The following is an 8,384-nucleotide window of genomic DNA, read 5'->3' on the forward strand; positions in this document are numbered from 1 at the left end:
CCCAAAAGCTATTGTTTAATAGATGACTTCTGATAGACTTTTAAATTCGTAATTTGGCATTATCTCAGGCCGACAAAGCCCACATAAATCATCTTCTTGACATGAATATATTCACACCCAGTTCACATGAACGGTTGGAATTAATTTGAAAGTTTTACACCCAGCTGTTTCCAGGCCTATCCAGGTCTGTTTATTCCAGCAGTTGAACGGAGATTGAGCAATCTACTCATCCAACTGATAACAAGCTGTGACAAATGAATTCCTGTGATTGGATTCAAAACTTTCAACAGTTATGTGGCTGTCAACTAAGACACCACAGTCAACCGACCCAGTCCATAAAACAGCTAATACATGCCCATGTTTTACGAATAATACAGGCACGCCATCTGATGCTGGAACTATAGACGAGGTCAATGTTCCAATGGTCATCGTCCTTGACATCAGGAACTCGAATGTATCCCCCTGTCGAAATTCATGCCTCACGATGATTTTCATCATGATCAAATCTGCATCAGCACGCAACGCTGACAATTACCTGACAATGAAAGCAACAAGTACATTTGGTCCAATTGTTTCCCATCATAATATTTCGGAAGTTCTCATCAAAACTTGATGTGACTTAAAAACACTTTTCATCCTCTGAACGATGTTTCGTTTCCGGAGACATCGCTGAATAAAAGGAACATCCTGTTCTCTACGGACCTTGTACGAATGAGCGAGATCATGAAATGAGTAACCATCGAGGCGTGACCTGAAGTAAGCTATTGAATAACTACGACATCGAACTATCCAAAGACATCTGAAATAAGTGGCACCCAGCAGGAAATGTCAGAACTGACAAAGCAGGAATCAGTCATGAATGTTCTGGCTGATGCAGGTTAATACTCTCACTCATAGCTTCACAATTCAGGGGTTCCTCAGCTCAATATACTCAGTCCAGCCATACTACAATGATGCATGATAACTTACTAAATATGACATTATCGCATTTGTCAACCTACTCCGGGGATAGTCAAAGACTGTACGACATTAATAACATCTCGGATTCGTAATCGGCCATGATTTCCTGCTAAATGAGCTGCACAACGAACAGATTTGTTTTAATAAGTTTCATGTAGATTTCATGCTGCAGACATGTCATGAAATGAAGAATTCCAACAAAACAAAAAATGACTAATGAATTGTTGATAAGCATTGTTAATCAGTCACCATGGATATTCTGACTGCTAACTGAGATCGAGAACTAAGTTCACATCTATGTTTATGTGTGTGCGTGTGTGTGTGTTTATAAATGTGTATATACATACACAAGCACTTATTGTGCGAAACAACTGTCCTCGCGCGTGCTTTAAAGTCATTTCAGGTCCAACCGTACTGCTTATACGTCTTCAGCTGCATTTCTACCAGATCCGTTAAGATATGCAGATGTTATTTGAAGAAGCCTATCAGTTTACTAAATATTTTTGCAGCTGCTTTCAATTGTCACAAGATAAATGTGAAACCAGTTTACTTCCTTCAAATCGAAACTTTATTCGAGCTTTTAATGAATTCAGTTTTACTTTTACCAAACCTCCTTCAGATATCATGTCTCATTGATTTGTGATGAAATATTTGATAGGATAAGTACTTGAAAGTGACAAAGCAAGTTCATAAGGTTGTCTAGATATCATACGGCATGCTTATCGACATCCATAAGACCCGTCATTGAAAGAGTTGCTCAGTCATGTTGCAAGCATATATAATTTTAGTTGAGCCACACTGGAGTACTGTGCACAAATTGTTTGCCAAAATATAGGAATGATATGGCGGTATTGTAACCGTGCAGAAGAGGTTCACCAGGATCCTTCATGGATCAGAGTGTATCAGCTATCATAGGAGAACGATATATTTATGTTGGGAACAGCAATGTGATGGCGATCGAAGGAACACCTGATTGAAGTACAAAAAATTATGAGATGTATTGAAAGGTAATCACAGCCTTTCTCTAGGGTAGTAACGTCAAATGCTCGGAGGCATTCTTTGAACATGAGAGGGGAAAAATAGAAAGGGAATTTGTGATTTGATTTTGCACAGCAGTTGATCCAGCTTTGGAAAAGGCAGCCAGGGCAGATGGTAGACGGAAATGCATTTGCAAGGCCAAAGATTAATTCCGAAAGTCATATGAACATACAATGAATAGAGTCGTATGCACCATGTGCAGGCAAATAGTAGAAGTTAAACATGACGACATGGACAACACAGACGTCGCGTGCTGATGGGTCGTTTCCCGTGTTTTTTTCTCCGCTATGCACTGTCTTCCATTGTGTGAGAAGCCATATATTTATTACTGTCTTTGTTTTTGGATATGAAATAACGAAGTTCTTGATAAAACTGAGATGATCGTTAACTAAGGAAGAATTATTGCCAAGTGATAAAATCATTTGTTAGAAAACAGAAACGATCTAACAACTCTGATGTGCATTAATTGTATGGCGTTCAATATGAAGAGAAAAATTCCCATTTTCTCGTTAAAAAATAATTTTATGAGATGAGTTCCCCGAGACACAGATGATCACTGACTGTGCCAAATTTCACTTATTCCCACAATTCCAGCAATGGATCCTGCAACAGTGGTCCAATCCAACAAATATTACATTATAGTCTTCTTTTGCTTTCGTCTTGCTCCTCAAGTAATTGCTCACAAATGTGTTGCTTTACGGGCCTTCTTTTTACTTTCTTCCCTTCAATCGATTGGAACAAAGAACATAGAACGCTAGAGCACAGCACACGACATTTGGCTCCTGATGTTGTGCAAACCTTTGATCTTAATTCATATCAAAACAAATCCTGTATAAATAAACGACCCCTGACATCTCCCCTAAACATTCTGGTCAAAGTTAAGTCCCGTTTTGTTAGCCATTTCTGTCGTGGCAATATAGTCTATGATCATTCACTCTGTCTACGTTTCTCATCATCTTGATACCTCGATCAAGTCGCTCCAATTAGAGAAGATTCAGCTTTTTCAACCGTTCTTCAAGTGACATGCCTTCCAATTCTGACAGCATCCTGGTAAAAATGGTCTGATGCCATACTTTTCCTGCAATGAGGAGACCAGAAATGAACACAATATTCCAAGTGTGGCTGAGTCAGGGATTTATAGCGATGCAACATGACCGAGAGTCATACAGTAACAGAGATGTACAGCATGGAAACATACCTTTTGGTCCAACGAAACATGCCGACCAGAGATCCGAACCCAATCTAGTCCCAACTTGCCAGCACACGGCACATATTCCTCCAAGCCTTTCCTATTCACATACCCATCCAAATGCCTTTTAAATGTTGCAATTGCATCAGCCTCTACCCCTGACAGCTCAGTCAATATACGTTGCGTGAAAAAGTTGCCTCTTATGTCCCCTTTGTATCTTTTTGCTCTCACATTTAATCGTTGCCCTGTAGTTCTGGACACCCCCGCACCCGGGAAAAGACTCTCTATTTATCTTATCGATGCCCCTCATAATTTTGTAAATCACTATAAGGTCACCCCGCTCCCAGGGAAAAGAGCCGTAGCCTGTCCTGCCTCTCCTTATAGCCCAAATTCTCCAACCTTGGTAACATCCTTCTAAATCTTTTGTGAACCCTTTCAAGTATCACAACGTCTTTCCGATGGGAAGGAAAGAATTGCATACCATATTCCAACAGTGGCCTAACCAACATCGTGTACAGCCGCAAAATGACCTCCCAACGCCTGTACTCAATACTCTGACCAGTAAAAGAATGCATACCAAACGCCTTCTTCACTATCTTATCTACGTGCGACTCCATTTTCATGGAGCTATGAACCTGCACTCAAAGATTTCTTTGTTCATCAACCCTCCCTCGGACCTTACCATTAAGTGTATCAGTCCTGGTAAGATTTGGTTTGCCAAAATGCATCATCTCACCTTTATCTGAATTAATCTCCATCTGTCATCTCTCGGTCCATTGTCCCATCTGATCAAGATCCTGTTATAATCTGAGGTAACCTTCTTCGCTGTCCACTACATATCCTCCAGGTAATTAATTCCAGCACACAATGCATCGTCATAATAAGTCTTTCAATTTCTGTGGAAATTTTGAGGGATCTTTAGACATGGACCAAATTCTCAGCTGTCTCTCCATACTGCAGAACGTCGTGCATTTAATCCTGCGTCTTCATTAAATTTAGACCTTCGGAAATGAATCACTTCACGCTTTTACATTTTGAACTCCATCTGCCAATCCTCAGTCCAGTTCTCCATCCTGACAAAATCCCGTTGCAACCTACAATATACCTTCACACTAGTTGCCACTCGAACAACCTTCATGCCATTGAACATTTCTTCTGCCACCTCTGCCTCCAGTCTTACGTTTTGCATAAAGACTCCAGCCCATGCTCCGTGGTCCAATTCTCCCGCCTCCAACGCACCCCATCCACCGGGACATCTAGTGTTGGCCTGTTCCCCATTGTCGACCTCTTTATTACCAACTGCTGCCGCGACATTGACCACCTCAACGTGGCAAACGCCGTGTCAGCACTTCAACATGTCACCCAGGCAACGCGCAGGACTTCACTCAATCTACATCAACTACAACCACATCATCAAACCAGCAGACAAAGTGAGGGGCGTTTCGGAGTGATAGATTGGCGCACCAACCTCTTCACCACTAAAGCCAAGTGCCAACTCATCTACAACTTCTATTGCTCCCTCGAACACAACCTCAACTCTCATCGCCAAACGATCATCTCACAGAACATACACAACCTCAGCGGGTTTCACATCTACAGCCTTCTAATCCATTGTCATGAAACTCCACACTACCTTGTTTTACCTGCTACCAAAACTTCACAAAAATGACTGCCCCGGTCGACCGATACTCTCGGCGTGCTCCTACACCACTGAAATAATCTCTCCATACCTTGTCACTATTCTGTCCTGGGTTGGTCCAGGTAATCTCTGACTTCGTTTGGGACACATCACAAGCCCTCTGTCTCCTCCAGAACTTATGATTCCCTGGCCCCCAACACGTGATTTTCACCATCGTCATCCAGTCGCTCCACACGCCAATCTGCCATAAGGAAGGCCTCCAAGCCCTCCGTTTCTCTCTCTCATGCCGATGCAAAGAGTACCCTTCCACTGACACTCTCATTCGTTTGGCTGAACTGGTCCTCGTCCTCAATAATTCCTCCTTTGAATTATCCGACGACCTCCAGTCCAATGAGATAGCTATGATCATCTGCATGGGTCCAAGCTATGCCTTCCTCTTCATCGGGCAATTGGAATAATCCATCGTCCACACCTCACAGACGCTATTTTCGTCCTTTACATCTGCTACGTCGATGATTGTACTGGCGGCACCTCATGTTCCTACAAGCAGGTTGAGCAGTTAATCAACTTCGCTCACACTTTCCGTCCCGAATTTAAGTTTAAATGGAAGCTCCAGGACATCTCCTTCCCCTTCCTGAATCTCTCCATCTTCATTTTCGGTGACTGACTCAACACGGAAATCTACTACAGACCATCAAACTCCCACATACATCTGTACTACACATGCTCCCAACCTGCCTCCTGTAAAAATGCTATCCCTCAATCCGAATTCCTCTGACCACGCTGCGTTTGCTCTCAGGTGTAACAATTCCACCACATAACATCACAGAACACCTCCGTCTGTCCATCTTCATTCCCATCTACGCTCCACCCTCCTGTCTGACTTATCACCTTTACCCCCAACTTAATCTCCCTATCGTATTCTCAGCTAGCTTCCCACGATTTCCACTTGTCCTAGGTATGTCTCAAACCCCTTCTATCGCAAGCCTCATTCCTGATGCAAGACTTCTACCCGAAATGTCGATTATCCTGCTCCTCATATGCTGCCTGATCAGCTGTGCTTTCCCAGCACCACACTATTCGAAGCATCCGCCATCTTACTAACCCACATTTTCACTTTCTCATCCAATACATTCATAAACATAACAAAAAGCGGAGGTTCCAGAACAGATCCTTCCGGAACACCACTGACCACCAAGCTGAAGGCACAGTACTTTCCATCTATTGCCAATTGCTCTCTTCTATGGGCCAGCCAATTTTATATTGAACCAGACAAACGTCTCTGTATGCCCTGGCTCCTGACCTTCCGAATGACTGTACCCTGGGAAATCTTACCAAAGGCCTCCCTAAAATGTATGTACACTACATCCAGTGTTCCATGTTCTTCAATATGTTTTGTCACACACTCAATCAATACAAGAAGGCATGTGAGGCATGGCCTGTCCATAATATCTGCTTGTAACACGCTCTCCTCACAAACGAAAGGTTCACTCGCACCGGGGAATACTGACGCAAAATATTCAGTCAGGACCGCCCCTCCCTCCTGTGTCTCCGTGCACAAGTCCCTGCATTTACTCCTAATAGGCCTATTCTCACCCTGGCCATCCTCTTTTTGCTGACAAACGTGTTGAATGCTAAATGCCTTCAAGTTTTCCTTAATAATACCCGGTAAAGGATTTTCAAGCATACTTTTAACTTTCCTACATCCATTCTTCAGTTATTTGTGGCTTCCATGTCATCTTCCAAAACCTCGTTGCCTCCTTAACCTTAACTGAGCTGAAAACGTGTTGCTGGAAAAGCGCAGCAGGTCAGGGAGCATAAAAGGAGCAGGAGAATCGATGTTTCGGGCATGATCCCTTCTTCAGGTTCATGCCAGAAACGTCGATTCTCCTGCTCCTTGGATGCTGCCTGACCTGCTGTGCTTTTCCAGCAGCACATTTTCAGCTCTGATCTCCAGTATCTGCAGTCCTCAGTCTCTCCTCCTCAACCTTAAGTATGGTTCCTTTTGACTTTATGCTCGAGAACCCTGGTCATTCAACGTTTCTTCACTCTTCTCTTCCCTGCCTCAGTCGTAAGAACCTATCCAGCATTATCAGCAAGTACTCACTGAACCACGCATTTTGCTGAAAACGTGTGTTCCCACTTTAGGTATCCCAGTTCCTCTCTAAAGCACTGTAAGTGTCCGTCCCTGAATCGACATTTTGGGCTGAAGCATTTCCTGAAGTAAGGATTATATCCGAAAGGTTAACACTCCTGCTCCTCAGATGTTGCCTGACGTTCTGCTTTTCCAGCGCCAAAACTTTCGAATGTGGAAAATTACCCGGGTGTTTCCTGTATATAAATAAAAACGGAAAGCCAATTAATGCCCTATCAGTCTAAACTCTATCATTAATAAGGTGATGAAAGTTGCCATCTACTTTTCTATCAAACAGCACTTTCTCTTGAACAACTAGTGCACTGAAGCTCAGTTTGTTATCTGCTTGGGCCACACATCCCCTCACATCTTTGAAGCCTTGAGTTAAAGATGGACAGCAAAACAAAGAAACGCACACAGATTCTTGCGATGAGTTGAGAGTAATTGTACCTATCATCATAACTGCGTTTGCTCAAGTGTGGTTTCAAGGAGCAAGAACAGCATTGGAATAAATGGGAATCAAGTCAAACTCGGCACTGGTTGAAGGTATACATATTTTTTTTTTTAAAATGGTTCTGGTTTGAGGAGTCTGACATGTCAGCTCCAGGACACTCTGCAGCAGTTGCTCGGGTAAGTGTTTCAGGTTAAGCAGAAAGATCAGAACCGGAAAGATAGTGCAACTTAGACTTAGAAAAAGGAAGGTTGATTTGTCGTCAGACAGTGAGAGAGAAAATCGATGGTAATATAACTGCAGAGAATCCACGACTCAAGCAAAGCGAGAGTTTGAGAAAATAATTCCATTATAGTTACCTCAGTCATTGTAGGAATTGCACTCAAACTGTTGGCATTACACAGAATTACAAACCAGCGATAAAATAAAACTGAACCAGCCGATCGCTATTTTACAAAAAAAAAAATTCAGCGATATTATAACACACATTTTGTATTGAAGAAGCCTTCCCAGCTCAGAGGGAGGGACATTATCAGTACACAACAGGAACGTCTAGTTCCTCGACATAATCATCGTCACTTCTTCCCTGCACTATAACGTCACAGCTGGGGGTGTTTGCAAATGTTTGCAGTATGTCCAACACCATCGTTGAATGCTCAGATACTGAAGCAATCTTTGCCAAATGCAGCAATACCTGCAATATGTGCAGCTCTGGGCTGAAGTGTTAAAGGTCACAACTGCATTGCACATACCAGTAACTTTTAATTACTGAAAATTGACCGATTGTTCTCTGATATTCGTTACCATTATCATCACTGAATTTCCAACAGCAATATATTGGGGATTACTATTAATAAGAAACTCATGTGGCATTTTCATATAACGTTAAATGCTGCAAGTTTAATTAGATGCTTGGAATTCTGCAGCAATAACTTACATCGTGATTTGCCAGAGACTGTCCAATATCTGTGCC

The sequence above is a fragment of the Chiloscyllium plagiosum genome, unplaced genomic scaffold, assembly GCF_037043375.1.
Source record: "Chiloscyllium plagiosum isolate Xiang-an unplaced genomic scaffold, Cpla_swu_hap1 HiC_scaffold_50, whole genome shotgun sequence".
In the NCBI taxonomy this organism is placed as follows: domain Eukaryota; kingdom Metazoa; phylum Chordata; class Chondrichthyes; order Orectolobiformes; family Hemiscylliidae; genus Chiloscyllium; species Chiloscyllium plagiosum.